Raw genomic sequence first — 19,816 nt, forward strand, 5'->3', positions numbered from 1 at the left:
TTGTAACTTTTAATAAGTTGTCTTACTTCAAATATTTGATTCCAAAGGAAATGATGTCTTAGTATAGGGCTGTGGTCTTGCCATAGAGATTCTATATGTAAGAAATCCAACTTTTCTAGGCTCCTCCAATAATTTTCTCTATTACATGGGGCATACCTTTCTCCATCTTGCACACAACCATTGTACCACCTCTACAACTTTTGGACTTCTAAAACTTCTATTCTGCAATTTCATATTTCTTAAATACTATTGTCCCTTTGGCCTACTTGTACAAAGAAATATACTTTAAAACCAAGCTCTGATTTGGTCCAAATTTTTCCTTCAATCATAGTCAGGGATCCAAACTTAGCCTACAAGATAGAGAATTTTCTTCACCAAATTTGTACATAACTTATCTCCTTGACCTGCAATCTCTCAAGTTTTTTCCCAGAATTCTTCTAGCTAGCTTCTCTAGCCTCCTTAATTCAGCCTTTAAGAGATAATCCTATTGGATTGTTTAATTTAATTATGATCATATTCTTTCTTCAGTGCTTGGGTGCTTCAAACCAAATCAGGAAATTGTCTTTTCTTCTCCTTCTTGATCTAGGATTTCCATAAAATTATGTTCTGCTAATAAGAACAATCTGAAAAAACACTTTATTTTCTTATAAACACAGAATTTCTCTACTCAATTTTCAGTGTAATTAGGAAGGAAAATAAAAACACGATCACATAGATGAACAGGGAACCCAATTGGGAAAACCCTATGCTTTATTATTGAGAATTTATTGAAGAAAATTGAGCAGTAGATCTCTTACAATACATTTCAATCTGAAAACATCCTTGTTTCCCCTGCTTAAACTAAGCTTGAAACCTTGTGCAATAATTTTGGTCTATGCTTCCTTAATCAAGGAATTCATCCTTCTCCAATTCCCGCAAGCCTTTCCTAGGCTTGTACTCCTCTCACAAGCTCCACGCATGATCTTGTGCTTCCTATTTCTTGGTCTCAGCAACTTGTGCTCACCAAAATAATGATTAAACATGTGCCTCCATTCCTTCTTTTAAAGCAATTCAAATGGCTAAAATTAGTGAATTTTCTAATTAAGGAGAGTTTATTTGTGATTTATGAGTTAGCATGAGTTAACTAATCATGTAGCTCATCCTATTTCAATTCAACCACTTGGAACTCAATCACTTGTGCTTTTCCTCAGTCAACTCACACTAAAAGACCAAAAGAGTGACCTTCAATTTCAACACATCAGTTAACTTCCACCTAACTTATCCTATTTTTAAGGGACTGATTCCTAAATTATAGAAACTCGTCCTTTACAGGGAATATCCTAATTTTAGAAACTAGAGCCATGCACAAGAAGGAACTCGTTATGGCTCCTATGATTAAAGGCATAAATCAAGGAACCCTTTTCTCGCTGATATTTTCAACACTTGATCTGCTTGGTCATCTGGGATGTGTGAAGTCTTTTGGTTTTGCATACCTATTCTTCAAGGAGACTCAATCAATATATATCTTCCAGTTTCCTATCAGTTTGACCTTAGCTCGGATACAATGTTGGAAAATTGATTAAGGAAACATGTTTAACTTTACAATTTCCTTTCTTGACATTTATTTGTGATTATTAGGTTCTTATTAACTTGATTATGATTATGTTCTTCTCATCAAATAAATTACAAAACAACGAAGATGAAATCAACACAAGATATAGGCTCCAGACAAGAGAAATACCCCACAAATTGGGGAAAACGCGAACAATCTTCTTCTTTTAGAATCAAATCAAAATGAGACCTCTAAGACCCAAATACAAAAGCCCAACCACCTCCAAGCTTCAAGTCTCTCTTTCAAGAGTCAAATTCCAAATCAAGAAATCTCTCTTCTACACTTTCAGGGTTGCAGCCCTCGGAACATATCCTCCCACTTCTCTCTATATGGGTGACTGCCACTTCGGCCTTAAATGAGTGACTGTAACTTGGATCATCCTACAACTTTGATCTTGAATGAGTGACTTCAACAACCAAAAATAGTGAACTGTCCAAGGTTGCTTATTTCATATGTTTCTCATTGTCCTTATGCTCCTTTTCAATTCATATTGAACCATGCATTTATTTTTAAAATGAGTTGATCTCTTCATTAATATATACACTTCTTTGAAGGGAAAATGCTTCATCTTCAAGGCCAACTTGATCAAGCTAAGGCCGACTCAAGCGTGGAGGGGTATAATGGCTTATACATCAGTTACATGATTACAATTTTCCAAATAAGTTATTTACATTAACACATACACACATGATGATCCTAGAAGCAATTTAATTAATGCTTGACCTAATGACAAAATGTAATAAGAATGAAACCCATTCCAAAAATATTTTTTCTTTCTTCTTTACATCATACTACAATAATGAAGACCGAACCTAATTACTTTTCCAATAGAAAGTCGGGTTGTTTGGATTGCTTGGCATGAATTCTATAGCGGATGCAAATCACTTCTTTGGAGGCATAGACCCATCCTCTACACTTATTCTATTGGTCCAAACTAAGCTTATATGTTGCAGCCTCTAATAGTCTTTGAAATGCTTGCCTAAAACTTCAGATATGGGCCAAAAATACCATGAATTTAAGAGTAATGGTATCCCTAAAACCTCCATAATTGAGTGTTACACTCAGTGTAGAATTCCATAGTTCCTGGAACACCTTTTGTTTTTTACAATAACTACCTTCTTTCTGTTTTTTTGTTCTCAAGAGATATAGTGAGGAAAATTAGAGCCTAAATAGTGCCTAGTGTAACCCTCACTCAAGAGTTCCAGGTCAATCTCTTACCACTATCATCTACAAAGTGTAACATATCATGGAGAGTTCCATTGTTGAGATATTCATAAACACGAAGGGGCTTCCCATGCTCTATAGAGTCACTGTATTTCCCATACTACAATTCTGCTATATGGCTCAGTAAGAAAGCTCTGTGTCTTCAACCTTTGAGTAAAACAAGTCCAATTATAAATCACTCCATTGTTCCAATGTACTATGATTGTCTCTTTTCATCAATCTTGATCAATCAATATTACAATCACTTCTTGCATTGGCATGGTTTTCCTTCGCAGAATTGAGCCAATGAAGTGTTCCAAAGTGCACCCGGTTTCAACCTCCATAAGTGATTGAAGGGGTGGAGAGGAAAGTGATGAACAAGGGGTTTTGGTGCATCACCCAGCCTCTAAACGCTCATCAGTGCAAACTAAACATCAAATAATATCCTCTAAAGTGGCCATTGTACTCCAAAGCATCTAAGGCATCACCCGGGAGAAGCTCCAAATTGGACACTTAAAGGGTTGGCCCTTCCTTCAAAAAAGGTTGTAAGTAATATCAAAGTAGACCAATGGGCTTTGACAAACCAACTCCAACTCCATGTCACTATACAAGTGTTCACATTAGTGCTACAAAAATTATTCTGAAGTATTACATCCTACATCAGTTCCTAAGATGGATGCCCAAAGGGGTTCTAGAATGAGCTGGTTCGTTTTCATTGCCACATTTAAGACTTTTGAAAGGGATCGGTCCCTTCAAACCATACCAATTTTTATGCTTTCACAAGTCGTCCCTGTTCCTATCAGTTTATATTTTGTATTGAAAATCTAGTCATGCTTTACTTTTTCAATAACATCAAGAACAATTATAGGTCAACTCCAGCAAATTGTCAACAAACTTGTGGGTTAGGTTTTCCTTGCTCCAAATACTATCACATGTATATATAATCACATATTTTCCTTTTTAGTTCTTGATCTTCTGAACAAAAAGGTCTGATGTCTATATAATTATATCCCAGACCTCCATATTAGCACCCATAGACAATGATATTCTTAATTATTCATCTGTGTGCACCTTAGGGTCCTTGCTGGTTGCTATATTTTGATGGATCAATCCCCAACAACACAACTTTTACCACAGAGATGATGTTGTTTGATAGCAAACTCCCTAGATGTCTTACACCGGAAATATAAATGGATGCTATATATCACAAAAAGAAGTATTAACGTATGAAGATGTGGTAGACCCTAAACTCTATGCATTCAATCCATTAGTCCAAATATCCGAAGACTAGAGGGCTTGCTCAAAACCATATGGGACTTTCTCTCATCTCAACATTTTGAACCGTAAACATTTCTTCATTCTGCAATCATAATCTTCCACCGTAGATAATAATAGGTGTTGAAATCTCATCAAGGCTTTCTCCCTCTGAATGGGAAGCCTTTTCAATGATTAATCAAGACATCACCTTGTCTTACATCTCACTTTTCATGATAAAATGCAGCCTTCACACCAGACTTGCTAAGAAATGTTTCTATCATTTCTGTCTCTTTTATGTCTATATTGGACCGGATCCTAGTATAGGGTGTTCCTCACCCGATACAGTTTCAAAAGACCCACTTTTTGTTTCTAAATCATGATATTCTTTGAAAACGGATCCTTCAAATTTGCTAAATGTCACACCAAAGTCTTCAGCTATATGCTCATCAGCCTCATCCTCAAGGTATTTGACTGTCATACTATGACCTTAACAAATATCTCATCCATGTTTTACTAAAAAGGTGTTTGCAATGATATCATCATCATTGGTATCCTCTCCATCATCACTGTTTGATTCATTTGAGGATGTTTCGTCTGAATCATAATCAATTTCCCTTGCAGATTCCTAGGTATTGTCTATAGAATCCTTTTGAAAATCAACTCCTTCTTTGATATTCTTTGATGGGGATCCTCATCGAGTATAACTATCAATTATATCTTGAAAATACACTTTATAAGATGATGGACAAGTGTTCTGGGTATGATGCATGGAGATCCTCAAATTTGGTCCGAAAAACGGTGTTAGAATAATTCTTGTGTTTGGATTCATGCCCAGAGAATTCATAATGTATTCTCGAACACAATGTGTAGCTATAGCAATAAGTTCCATAATCGGTATATGATGCTTTACTGACTCAATGTTGCTTTCTTAGAATCTTTATCTAAGTACAAACAAGCGCCTATAATCAGGTCGAAAATCATGACCCCATTTTGACACACAATGAATTTTGTCAATAGAAAAGAGTAATACCACAACTTTCTGCAAGATTCTGTAATGGCCCAATTACTCATAGAAGTGTCTCTGGACAGACATATATAATGCCATACATGCTTGCCACAGCTCTATCCTCAATTCTTTTGTCAACTTGCCCTGAACCAAGGAAACTAGCAGAAAATCGATTTATTTCCACCTTCAAGCATTGATCATGCGTAAGGCTGATTAATGGAGATACCACCAGGACAACTTTACCAGTCAATAATGTAGGAAGATGGAATCAAAGGTATTTGGTTGAGCCAGTTGCTGCAAGAACAAGGCAGTCTTGATGACATGCCCATGCCTTCAAAGCCTCTTTCTAAAAGCACTTCAATTCTTTATAGCCAAAGCACTGTTGTAAAAGAGTTTCTTCTTTCTGTTCCCAATCCAGTTGTGTGTCTTGTAAAGGATCAGTGTGTAAACTTGCTGCCACGGAATTCATCCTGAAACAAATGCAGTTGCCTAGTATCATTTCCAGCTACATAACTGGAAGATAAACTTTCACAACTGTCCATAGATCCAGACTCATCGTGTCTTCCAGTGGGTTTGAATTTCTCTGTAATCAGAGATTGATTTGTTGCCTAAAGGCCACTACGAGAGACATGATTTTTTTTTGACATCACATTCTTCTCTAGATTGAATGTTGGGAAGATTATTTTGAACATTCTTCATATTATTCCAATCTCTCATAGCAATAGCAGGATTTCCTGCCAAGATGAAATCTATGGCATCATTTACTGACTGCCCAACAACTTCTACCGCTTCCAATTCGGCACTGAATTCAAAACCCATAGAAATCAATTCAGCAAGCACCACATCCTTTGATAAAACGTTTTTCTATTCCATGTCACAATACTACGGGTTTTCCATACCTACAAAGGTTTAGTCTAATTACACTTCATGGGTTATGCATCATAGGCAGCACCAAGTCTGGAATCGTGTAAAATGAAGAGTGAGATTTTTGTAGTGGAAGAAATTATTTCTGCTTACACTTCATTTGACCTTGTCGTTCTCTTCATCTTAGTTTCTCATCAATCGACAGAAGAAAGTTGGGGGTTTCAAGTCTTCAGCCTTCATTATCTCCAAGCCATACTTCAGGGGTTTCTTTCAAAGCCTAATCTTATGCTATCCACCAAACCCTAACAAGGGTGCCCAGGGATTCCTTCAAATCTTAGGATTCTTTCAAGTCTCCCCCATCTTTACTTGCTTCCATCAACGATGTCTTCAAAAGGGTGATATTCATGACTTTTTTTCAGCCCACCTCTGATACCATGTTAAATTTCTTAGGGCTAAAGTTGTTCTTTGTTTTGAAATGAAATAATGTAGAAAGAACAATATCATCAATAATGCAATGGAAATAACATCAGAAGAAAAATAAGTACACATAGAGACACCAAGATTTGGTAGGAGATCAAGGTCAAAACCCCACAAGGGGGAAAACCCAAAATTATTCTTCTTCCATAAGATTTCGTCAAAAATCCAACAAAGAGGATCAAATTACAAATTTCATAAGGCTTGTTCACAACTTTGTTTGTGAACAAGTTACATGGATAATGCAACTGATATCAAAATTTCATCATACAGTTAATAGGGGTTTCACCATATAAATGCCACCACAGAACTGCAATGTTGCCATATATATAATTGGGATACTAATGATGCCAATAACGTTGAACATACAACCCTATTACTGAGTGATACCGTACTGATCATACTGCAACCATGTATAATGGTGGACTGTGCTGAAGAATGACTGGAATCAACCATTCATATAACACAGAGATACCATTGCAAAACCATAGGGCCATATCATATGAATCGCAGAGGAACTGAACCACGCATGTTGCAGAGATATATTATACCGATCTTAGATATTATAATTTTGACACCATTCATTGGACAGACCGCAAATATTATATCCATCGCAAGGATACCATTCCAGACTATTCATCACATAGTTACTTAGATCACTGACAAGAATCATTACTATATGCAATAACGGAGAGCCAATTCTTAATATTTATGAGCTAGTTTCATATATGTGTGTGTGAAGAAGATATTATGTGCTAAGCAAAGTTCTAAAATAAAACGCCAAGCGAAGTTTTGTTCTAAGATGCCACGCGATGTGATGTATAGAGACTATATCACTGCCATCCATGTGATGCTATGAGATCATATTACTATGCCATCGATGTGAGATATAGATACCATACCATGGTTCCATCCATGCGATGCAATAGAGAAGCTCCATCCACGCAAAGATAACAAGTGATAGATTTATTAAGTGTGAGCCATGAACAAATAGAACCAAGTTGAACCATAAAGATATATTGAAATTGAATATGTATCGAACCTCCTGTGACTTATCTTCCATCTGTACAGATAAAAGTGAATCCAAATAAAAACAGTGATGCCCAAGTTATTGCGATGTTAAGAGGCTACTACTCCCAACTTCCAAGCTCATCCCACCAGAGCAAACATTTGTAATTCTGAAAAAAAAATATATCTCCTTTACTTTGCTAGCTACATCAATCCAGATTATAGTTCTTGCGGCATGTACCTACACAAATACTTATCTAAAATGTTTTCTATGACCCCAGGTCAAAGAGGAATGGTATGGTTCAATATTAATATCTTTCAAAGAATTAATGAACTTCTTTGATTTCGATGGTTCTGAAAGCCCTTTCAAATTGATACTTGTATGAGGAAACATGGAGCCCTTAGTGGACTTGTATGGGCCTGAACTAGCCTCTGACAAGGGAAAATATATCCTTTTCCTTCTATAAGAAATAGGCTATGTGTCAGGAGCCCATGGCCTCTGCTTTGGAGTACTCAGTGATCTGAAATTTGCTTTGGAAAACTCTCTAGATGGCATGTAGTTGGGAATTCTAGGAAAGCTCATAAGGTTATCATCGTCTCTCATAGAATATGTACTTCCTACGATGTTACGAGAGTTTTATCTTGGTCTTTCTAACATCAAAATATTGTCATGGCTCTTTAATTTTGTGCTCAGTAAATGGATTAGATATTATGCGACCAATGTTGGCCAATTATGCATTATGCTGCTTTAACTCTATATCTGTATATTTTTGTCCAATATCACCTATAGTTTGAAGCTTCCTATTATAATTTTCCTTCATGGTCATCACGTGGTTGTCCCATGGCATGGTTGCCATCCAGCGATCTAACCAACTCCATCCCAGTGAGGCTTCTCGGGATCAATCTCCATCAACTTGGTTTGGACTGATTTTGGAGGATTCTTCCATAGCTGTAAACATGCAAGATTTACCAAAATGTGTCAAACAGATTGTTGAATTTGGCATATTAGCAGTTTCAAGCAGCAGTTAAGCACATACATGATGAGAAAATGCATAGGCCAATGCCCTCTCTCGCTTAATAACAACCTCTATTTTTCTTTGTCGTCTAGCCTCAATTTCTTCCTTGGTTAGCATGTTGTTGTCCCAATCTTGTTGATGATCAGCTTCAGACTATTCAGAAACAACAGTCTTTTAGTCTTTGACAAGTGCAAATGATGATTGGACAACAAGGCGACAACAAAGAAACATGCATTATTTACATTGAAACCAACTGAATTTCCTTAAGAAAAGAACTACATATACACAAAACTTGTTTCTTTTGTTGGACTGAAACAATTAATGCTTTCAATAATAGAAAGAAAGAATATATGAAATACTGAAGCTGCAACATAACTTGTTTTCCATAACATACAATAAAGCAGGTATAGATCACCAGAAACTACAAAATTTCATACTCATTGTATAAAGGCTTTGACATTAAATCTATTTCTCCAGCCAAGAATGGTCATTCCTATGTAAAAATAATTTGAGAGTTTATAAATATGTTATAATACAATCACCCAACATTGGAAACAATATATCAAAGGTCAAAACAACCTCTACTCAACATAACTTAGTAGTATTTATAAGCAAATACAGTTCTAACAGTTCTAACTGCTTACACCTCTGAGTATAGATGTCAACTTATGTTTAAGATCACCAAAAACTACAAAAATTCATACTCACTGTATAAAGGCTTTGAAATTAAATCTATTTCTCTAGCCAAGAATGGTCATTCCTATGTAGAAATAATTTGCGAGTTTATAAATATGCTATAATACAATCACCCAACATTGGAAACAGTATATCAAAGGTCAAAACAACCTCTACTCAACATAACTTAGTAGTATTTATAAGCAAATACAGTTCTAACTGCTTACACCTATGAGCATAGATGTCAAGGTAAGTTTAAGAAATCATCTGCTTGTCTTTGTCCTTGGATAATTCTATTAGTGAAAGGCATAGTTATGATCCTTCTACAATTCACCTGCACAACATCATGTTGTTTAAATGAAAATTTACATCTTTGTAATGCTTTGGCTCACCTTCAACAACTAGGGAAGTTAGTTGCTCATTGTAATCAAATAAAAAAATATTTGTTAATTGGAAATGGTACACATTATTATCATGATTAGTGAAACTAAAACTAAGAAAATTGTAGCCCAAACTAAAAGGCATTTATTTTTTGCAAGAACTTGTTGCCAAGAGCATTAAATCCTCAGATATTGACTTATCAAGTTATGGTGACACCTTTTTTGAGGTCACGATATGTTCTTTTTGTTTAATATGATTCTATATTGGACTTATTACTGGATACTTGGGTAATTACAATGGATCCAATGTCTATGATGATGTCTAAATATTGTCTTTGAGGTTGGGTTTTAAATTTTAGTTAGACATCCTTACCTTTTTGGTTGTATGGTTCCATGCGCTTGTCTGTTGGATGTTTTGCACACATATCATGATAGATTGTGTTATAAGTTGGAAAGCCCTAATGTATAAGTTTGTTGACAAGGAGTTTCCTTCATATAGTACAAGTAAGTTGTGGGACCAATGTCGCCTTTCTTCAAAGGTTTGGACGTTTTTTGAGTTTGTCGAGCCCTTTAAGAGTGAATTTGTGATCATCTTGGTTTTTAGATCAATTTCTCACTATGGTTGGTGGAGTAGGTCCATAAGTAAATAATCCATTTATAGTTTGATACCTAAAACAAAATCTACTCCAACAATTGTAAGTCTACCATGGTAGGGTTCCACCTTGTGCATTGGCCCTTCACACTTAATGTTGATGAAGAGGTGTTCAAAAAGCCCAAATTCTCGACTTGTTTCTCATCAAGAATGTTCATTGTACTATAAGGATCAAGTATAACATTTACAAATTAATTTTTTAAATATATTTAGCTAAAAATATGTATGCCTTGGTATCCATTTCGATGAAGTCACCAAGGGCAGGGTATCTATTTCACCAAAGTCACCTAAGACTTGTACATTCACTTGAAATAGTCCACTTGAGAATATTACAATATAGTGTAGCTTGCTTATAATATTTGAGGAAGATCTCTTTATCTAATTTAGTTGTGTCTCAAAATCTATTCCCATTTTAGTGAACATCTCTCTAAAGGATTTGAACCTCAGTAAAGGATATGAAATATGCCCACATTACCATCAAACCAAACCCTGTTAACATCAGGGATGATTATTTGGAATGGCATAAGATTGACTAGGCTTTCTTTTTTGTGGAAACGATAATATCATGCCATATATGGGAATGTTCCTCCATTTGGTTTGGGTGAGATTGCAGCTTTTGGATTAGATTTTTTCCCCTAAGTTAAAGGAAATATATGGTGCAGCTCCTTGGGGGTGTGTTTTTAAGAACTTCCAACCAAAAAAGCAAAATCTCAACTGTGATCCTACTAGAATCTTCTGTATTTGGGTTATTATTGAGTTCAATACACTTTTTTCGATCACCTTCAATAGGAAAGGGATCACTTTAGGGGATGGTACAATGGTCTAACAGTTTGGGAGAAGTTATTTGGAATGTTGTAAACTTGATTAGTCTTTAATTTTTGCTGAAATATCAAGGATGCGCCACATAATGGGATGATACACCTAAAACCATTTGATTTGGGTAATACTTCAATTCTTGGTTAAAATATAGTTGCACCTAAGTGAGAGGAAGTATGCAGTGCAGCTATGTGAGATGTGTTTCTCAAATAATTTCTATCCTCCAAAAATTATAAACCCTGACTAAACTAGTCTTCTGGGAATTGGTTATTGTTGACTTCAATGCTCTCTTTTCTCTCCCCTTCATTGTGAAAGTTACTTTTTTTCTAAAGGTGGTTGGAGGATCTGATTGCGAAGAAGTATTTGGAATTCCATAAGGTTGATTGATTTTTTTCCTTACACAAATTGGTGATGTCATGCGACAAAATAGGGATATTACTCCTTTTGAGTTTTATATAAGAATTTAGTTTGTAGATTATTATGGTTACATTATTTTCAACTAGGATGTGTAGGGACCTGTCCCATCGAAAAAAAATCCTATACTTGATGTTTCGACACTATGGGGATATGGGGAACCCTAGGAAATGTCCTTGAACAACTAAGGAATTTATTAGGGACTTGTTGTCCATCTCCATGATGTTCGGGAAAAATTACAAGGATGTTTTGGATAGATTTTGGGGATGTTCTTAGTATATTTCAGAGATGTTTTGGGAAAATACACGAATATTCTCGGCATGTATCTTCAGTTTTGACAATGGACATTGATCATTGGACAATACAAACATTTTTCTCTTTTTTTTTGTATTGCACTGGATCTAAATTTGTTATACAAGTTGCAGCCCAAAACATTGGTTTTGTATGATGGGATAAATTATTCTCTTTTCAGCAACAACATTACAACAAACAAATCCTGCATGTAGAAAAAGTAGGAAATGCAACATTTCAAAGGGCTGATCCTTTTGGCTTTTTCTCGTGTTCTTGGTTTTTGGGTCATCTCAGATTTTACATATTGTGCATGGGTTTTTAGGAGTCATTCAATTCCATTTCTTCCATCATCCCAGCCTCAAACATTGTAAAAACAATCAAATAGTTGTGACTTGGATTATGTATTAAATGTTTGAACGAATTTCCTATTCAATCACCCTTTTAATCTCAAAGATGAATTTAATCTCTTTACAGAACCAAGGTATTTTTTTTGGTTTTCAAGATAACTTTAAGAATCTACACAACCTATTGATGAGGAAATGCCTTCAAAGTTTTAACATAATGACCATTAACAAAAAATATGAGGAAGGATATATATTTTCTTACTTAATCCTTAGAATCTAATAAGCTTTTAACCATAATTATGGGATCTTCGTTTCTGCATGTTCAAATCCACTCAATATATATTTTAGGCTTGGAAGTGTTGGAGATCCAATCGAGATCTGTTTCTAGCCAAAAACGTCTCACGGTCAAATCCTTAAAAACTTTTTTCAAAATGTACCATAAAATATAAAATAAAATTTAAAAAAGTCCAAGTGTGGGGACCTAAAATCATAATTTTCCCTTATAAAACAACCCTTCCCTCATCCTAAAACAAACAAATATGAGCCTTTCATATCAGTCTGCATTTCTAAATTTTGTAATAGAGATTTGTAGTGAAACACATTTGAAAATGTGAATTTTCTATGTTTTTAATAAGTGTGGACACATGTTTTTAACATCGTTTTTCTATATCCATATATTAACTTGAAAAAAAAATGTTGTATCAGTTTGTTGTGTGTACAGTTTCCCTTTATCCAGATCTTGAGTTTTAAGAAATCTGGTGTATCGGTATCTGCATGTGTATATGTTTCTATGCAACTTAGCTTTAGTACTTATGAAACATGGAGGTGATTTAAATAGTTCTAACTTGTCAGATTTCAAGGGAATAGGAATTTGTAATTGTAATTCTCGGCGCCTTGTGTGTGTGTTGGCAAGCTTATCAATTTTTTGTGATGTAATTTGGACAAAAGACACTTACGTTTTGGGAATATGCAACAGGTTTGAAAGAGTTAAAGTGGTCAAAGTTGTTGCATGTAAGAGGTTGGTATTAAAAATTCAAAGCTAGGCATGAGTTCTTGAGAGGGAATCTAAGGACCTAAAAACTTAACTCGAGGAAGAGAAGAAAAGACATAACTCTACTTTGGTAGAATTCAAAAACCTTGAAAGGGCAAGGCACATCCTCAGATTTGCATGCACTCTCGTTTTCTTCTACTCCAGTTATAATGATAAATCTTGTGTTGATATTTTCCTATGGTCTTGTAATGTAGAGTGAATAATTATTAACTCTGTTACTTTTTCTTTTAAGGTTGAAATCATTGTTAAGCACATTTCTTCTTACCTAAGCTTTTAAGAAGTTGTAGGTGTGTCATTTCTTTCCAAAATGCTAAACATAATAATTTTTTATGTTCTTTTTCAACATTTTAATGCTACATTGTGCTTCATCTCTTATGTGAATGAAACTTGAAGGTTTCAACTTTACCCAAACCATTGATTGTGGCCAGGGAAACCAAGGGTTCTATTGTTTCTAATGATGGAAGGGATAGATTTTGTGCCATGATATCATTATTTTGTTCTTCCCATAAGAGTATGAGTTTCCTCTGCATATTAATATTTAGAGTTGAATTGGTGTAGGTTGTTTCCATAAAACGTTTTAAAGTGTTGGAAATGTAGCCCTTAAACTAGGGTCTAGAGCATTTACAACATAGGTTTGATGGGGAGGGTTTTGGGTTGGTTGATAATGGGTAGAGGCTTTGATTTGTGGCATGTCATGTTTCCCTCTTCCTTGAGCTTTGATTTGTGGCATTCCATGATTTCCCTCTTCCTTGGCCCTCCTTTCTCAAAAGAGGTAGGTGTAACAACCCTGAAATTAAAATATGCAATTAATTAGATTAATCGTGCGATTTATAATCAACACTCAATTTATCAACTATTTAACATCAAAGTTCGGAAATATGAGTAGAGACAACTTACCTGCGGCGATGATATTCCTTACTTGTGATTTCTGAGTTGAACGCTATTTGAATCTTGCTAACCACAACAAAGTTTTGGGGATGACTCTCCACCCAACCGTAGGCTCAATTGCACAAAATCTTGCTACGACTAGCCACCCCCGAGCCCTCAATCAATGTACTACTGCCAGTGAATCCTTTGTCTCACAACACTTTTCTCTCAAGAGAATGGATGATGGAATCATGGAATGATATCTCATCTTCCTCACCGTCTATTAAATAGAGCAAACATTGGAAAGGGGAACCACATGCACACACTCCATGTGTCAACATGCAACTTTTATTTCTTTATTTTAAGTTTAACTAAATTTAGTAATTCTCTTAATATAATTCTTTCTAATTTTATTCATTTTTACTTTTTGATAACTTTATTTATTTTTATAGTTCTCTTAATTTAACTCTTTCTTATTTTATTGTACTTTTGGTAACTTTACTTATTTTTACTATTTTTATAGTTTATTTATATTTATATTTATTTAGAAATCTAGTATTGTTATTTACTATTTTATTTATATATTATTGTTATATTTTCTTCATTATTTATTATTTATTTACTATTATTATCTTTTCTTCATTGTTTATCATTTATTTCCTTATATTTGAATATTAAATTAAATTATTTATTATTTATTATTATTATTATTACTAGGGGACATTACATACTCCCCCTCTTTAAGGAGCTTCATCCAGAAGTTAAGTTGAATTATTTAACATTTTATTTAGTTAGTTATTTATTACTTCATGTTTGCCCTACACCCCTTGCTGAACTAGTATAACCAACAGGCATCGAAAGTTTTCACAACAACCAGGAAATCTCAAGGAATCTTTGTCCTCTTTCCCACTTTCGGAACTAGGCATAAACCTCCCCGGTCTGTATCCTAGTCCAAGGCTGGCCCCAAGGCTCGCACATGACTCAGACCTCATCTGCCCCAAGGTAGGCATCTGGTACAGTACTCAATGACTCCGGGCATCTCGCAAGGTTGGCCCACTCCCTCCATAGCTACTAAGGTGCACAACCCGAGGCATCGAAGTCCTTACACCCCCACCAAACTTCGGCATCCCAATCCAATACTAGGCATCTAGCCTACAATATCAGGCACTTGGCCTCCTCAAGATGGTCCCATGGCCCCTCAAGAGCTATCCATCAAGAGCTATACAAGATAAAAGAACCACTGGCATATGCAGTGTTGATTGAGTATGTCCCCAGCCCATATGGTGTTACATATTCTCCCTCGTAGGTATGGGCTCCTACGAGATCATCAAATAAACTAACCCTCTTGGCTCATTTGTGGATTTCCTGTCAATCACCACATCTCAACATACATCCAATGCATTAGTTATAATCATAACATCATAGAAAATAAACAAGATGCCAACTCTTGCATGCCATCATGATAACATCACATCATTGTAAATCACCATTTTTGAATAATAAAGAATTGCATGCTTATGCATGTTATAAAATATGCATGCAATTACCACATGCTTCACATCATAATATCCTCATAAGTTATAACATCAACATATGAACATCAAAGACATATCATGACATCAAATAAATGAACCACATGTCAAAATACCTCATATTACAACATCGTAATCCCTATGCCACATTATATCCATCATGAACATACAACATCATTATCATATCAAACTAAATGAATAAGAACCACATGTGCATCATTATTCTCATACCATTATATCATGAAACATCATTAATATGAGAATAATCTCAATACTTTATCAAATATAGAATAATACACTATAAACATTCTTATCACGATTCATCAGAAAATCAATTTCATTTGCTTGTATAAACATTGAATACCAACTATGAAATAAGATTATTCAACATCCATCTAGGATATATGTTATCTCATCAGTACTATTAGTGTCATGTTTTCATCAAGATACCAATTACTTTTCAATAATCATTTCTTGTTCTTTCTATTAGGAAGTTGACCATTTACACCATAGGCATACTCATCTAAGTACATTGTTAAATTTCGAATGAGCCTCATCATCTTGAGCCTTATTCTCTCGTCAAATATTCTTCCTTCCCTAAGGAAATTTTCGTGAAATTCATTGTTAAGATATTACTATTTGTACAATCATTTAAATCATTAATATTAAGTTAAAATTCCATGAACACTATACATAGTTTTCTTATCCAAATGGGACACATAACCTAGGTCATCCTTATTTAAGCCTCATGTCATGCTTAATCCACCTGCATGATAGTTTGTTGTCCCTTGGTGATCTAGCCATCACTCACATAATTGTCATTGTTCATTCTAAAATATTTTCTTATCTCATCAAGTTCCCTCTTGATCTCTTTTATCATAGATTCACTCATCTTCAAGTTGACTAGGGATTCTTCCACTTTAATTATCACTTGTTAAATCTTTAGTTTAGAATTTGAAATGATTGGAACCACTACCACCATTTTCATCCATGAAATATTTGGTATGCCTACTGTGTTTGGAAATAACTTCTTCCAATACTAATGTCACACTAATAAGTTATTTTATATGAAGTAACAATAGATCATCATTCCACTCGAAGTGACATTTATTCAAGTACACCCTTTATTAGTTGATTCTCACTTCTTTTGTCAATTGATGTGTAATCCTTCTCAAAGCATCATTATAGGATTTCCAACTGTATTTCTTCCTCGGCTTCATGCTCGGTGTTTTCTCATTAGTCTACATACCGTATTTCTTTTTCCAACAGTTAAACAATCATTATCCTTGAAACATTTCCTATTTTATCACTTGTCATTTGTCACCAAATAAAAGTGCTCACAAGTTCATACCTTGACACTTCTAAATTATATAGCTCATCACTTTGATCGTTACCAATCATGTTGATAAATCCACTCATCTGTATCCTTAAGATAACTTTTTTCTTGATATAATCACTCCTTCACTTCCTCATACCAAATATTCATAAATATGTTTTTATTTTCTCCAATAGTCTTAGTTTCCTAATATCCCATTTCTACTAGCTTCAAAGATGGGAATATTATTATGGTTTCTTTTCCTCCTATCTTAAATGCATAAAATTGTTACACTTGGAAATGTTGTTACTACTCCTCTACCACCATAATTTCATTATCACCTTTACGAAAATCATCATGCTATAGGAGCATATATAAAGGTGTCATTTTTTCTTCTTCTTTTGTTTTGGACATATCAGTATATCCCTATGTTTTACAATAGGTGTGCACTAACCTCAACCACCTATCCAATTCAATAATGACATAATGATCAAATATCATACTATCAAGTTAATATATCATTTAAACTTTTATAATTTTCCCATATAATAAAATTAAATTTACTTAGTAATGTTTTTTATTTTATTTTTTATACAGTCATATCATGCAGATGAAAATATTTCTCATCAATTTTCCTCATACATAAACCACATGCATATAAATATATAAAAGACAATAAACCCTTAAATAAATAAATTTATTTATATTATAAAAACTTGGACTAAACTCCAAGATCATCAAAGCTTTTTAATACAGGCTTGCATCAATGCATGGAAACTAGTTTAGATAACTGGACTTTTATATATAATTATAAAATTTTAATTTTAAAATGATGTAGAAATTATAAAAATAAAAACATCATTATTATATTCAAAAGAATATAAAAAAAATGACACAACAATTGGAAAATCCATTAGTTGCATAAATATTTATTTAATCAAAAATTTTAATCACCACTTATTATCTAAATTATTTTAATTTATAAGTGCAACTATCTATATTAAACCTTTAGTTATAAACATCTAAATATACAATCATGTAATCAATATTCCTAACACCTAAATGCAATGAAATTAAATTATGCATGTTGTTTTAAAATAGTTAAACCTTCAAGGAAATTCGTCAATACATCGTAATGATGCAATCTTTAATCCTGTATTCATCATTTATAAACTAATATTGAATGTTGAATAGTTTGTTAACTCAATTGATGAGGGTCATGTAAGTGATATTCTTGTGTCGCCACTCAGGATTGATCCATTAATATCTTCGTATCTTAAGTTACATATATTTTAGTGTTTCCTCCGAAGTCAGTGGATTAATATCTCGAGCTAATTAATAGATTTATATTTACATATTTTATTTTAGCTCTTTTTATTTTAATAATTAAATTTAATATAAATTAAATAGCTTTTTGCAGTCGTCGATGTCCTTGTGGGCGACCTCTTCAGTTTTCACGTCACAATCGAAGTAAAATATTTATTTTTAGTTTTCTCTTTTCCTCATGCAGCCACGCAAGATTTTTCATACGATGAATGTGTCATCTTTAAGTCCTTGCTTTTAATAATTTAAACAAATTTAGAAAATTTGTTGAAAATGCTAATACTTGCTGATAACGATATTTACATTACATTATCTATCCAATTCTCACCGTTGAAAACGATTTTTTGATTACATTATCTAAACAATTCTCACTGTTGAAAAGTTATAATTTATAATATGAAACTATCAATATGTTTGAGCTCAGGCACCCAGATTCACTACATCTTCCTTTCCTTTTAAGGTTTCTTTGAAGAGAAAAATAAACAAACGGTTCATCTTACTGTATCTTCACCATTTATAGGATATCTTAACCCATAGAGCTAAAATTTAAGTGGTTCCATCATTCCCTTACCTTGAAGTACATGTTATTCGTACTCTATATTATATGGAGATATCGTAGAGCGTGTGTACAAGTTAACATATTGTAAAGTGTGTATACATGCAAATAAAAAGTGTCTTTTCTCTATTTAATAGTTGAACTAAAAAGTTTTTCTACTTTCTTAAAACAAAGAAATGATATCTATTTAATAATTTATACAATAAATGCTATATATATACACATTACTTTGAATGCCTCTAACACAAAAAAAAAAAAAAAGTTTAAAATTTGTATTTTTCTCTTATTTCACTTTGACTAAATTCATCTTTGTACCATGTTTAAGTATTTTTCTTTTGTATTTTTTTTTATTAACTTATATTTAGAGGTCACCCAGAGTTGAAACTTGCTCTGATACCATATGTAACAACCCTGAAATTAAAACATGCAATTAATTAGATCAATTATGGGATTTATAATCAATACACAATTTATCAACGATTTAACATCGAATTTTAGAAATGTGAGCAGAAACAACTTACCTGTGGTGATGATATTCCTTACTTGTGATTTCGGAGTTGAACGTTATTTGAATCCTGTTAACCGCAACAAAGTTTTGGGGACAACTCTTCACCCAACCATAGGTTTAGTTGCATATAATCTTTCTACAACTGGCCACCCTCGAGCCCTCAATTAACGTACTACTGCCAGGGAATCCTTTGTCTCACAACAATTTTCTCCCAAGAGAATGGATGATGGAATCATGGAATGATATCTCATCTTCCTCACCATCTATTAAATAGAGCAAACATTGTAAGGGGAAATGCATGCACACACTCCATGTGTCAACATGCAACTTTTATTTCTTTATTTTAAGTTTAACTTAATTTAGTAATTCTCTTAATATAATTCTTTATTACTTTATTCCTTTTTACTTTTTGATAACTTTACTTATTTTTACTATTTTTATAGTTCTCTTAATTTAACTCTTTCTTATATTATTGTACTTTTTGTTAACTTTACTTTTTTTTTTTACTATTTTTATAGTTTATTTATATTTATATTTATTTATAACTCTAATATTGTTATTTATTATTTTATTTATATATTATTATTATATTTTCTTCATTATTTATTATGTATTTACTATTATTACCTTTTCTTTATTGTTTATCATTTATTTCCTTATATTTTAATATTAT

The 19,816-nt window shown here is 33.5% G+C and overlaps 1 pseudogene; it reads right to left on the bottom strand.

Annotated features, from left to right (window-relative positions):
• Positions 1-7,656: 7,656 nt before the first annotated feature.
• Positions 7,657-19,816, bottom strand: part of LOC149196914 (protein IQ-DOMAIN 14-like) — a 58,067-nt pseudogene continuing 45,907 nt past the window's right edge.

Source organism: Pinus tabuliformis, chromosome 2_2 (assembly GCF_031772625.1).
Source record: "Pinus tabuliformis cultivar Carrire ecotype Pingquan chromosome 2_2, CPIR1, whole genome shotgun sequence".
Classification (NCBI taxonomy): Eukaryota; Viridiplantae; Streptophyta; class Pinopsida; order Pinales; family Pinaceae; genus Pinus; species Pinus tabuliformis.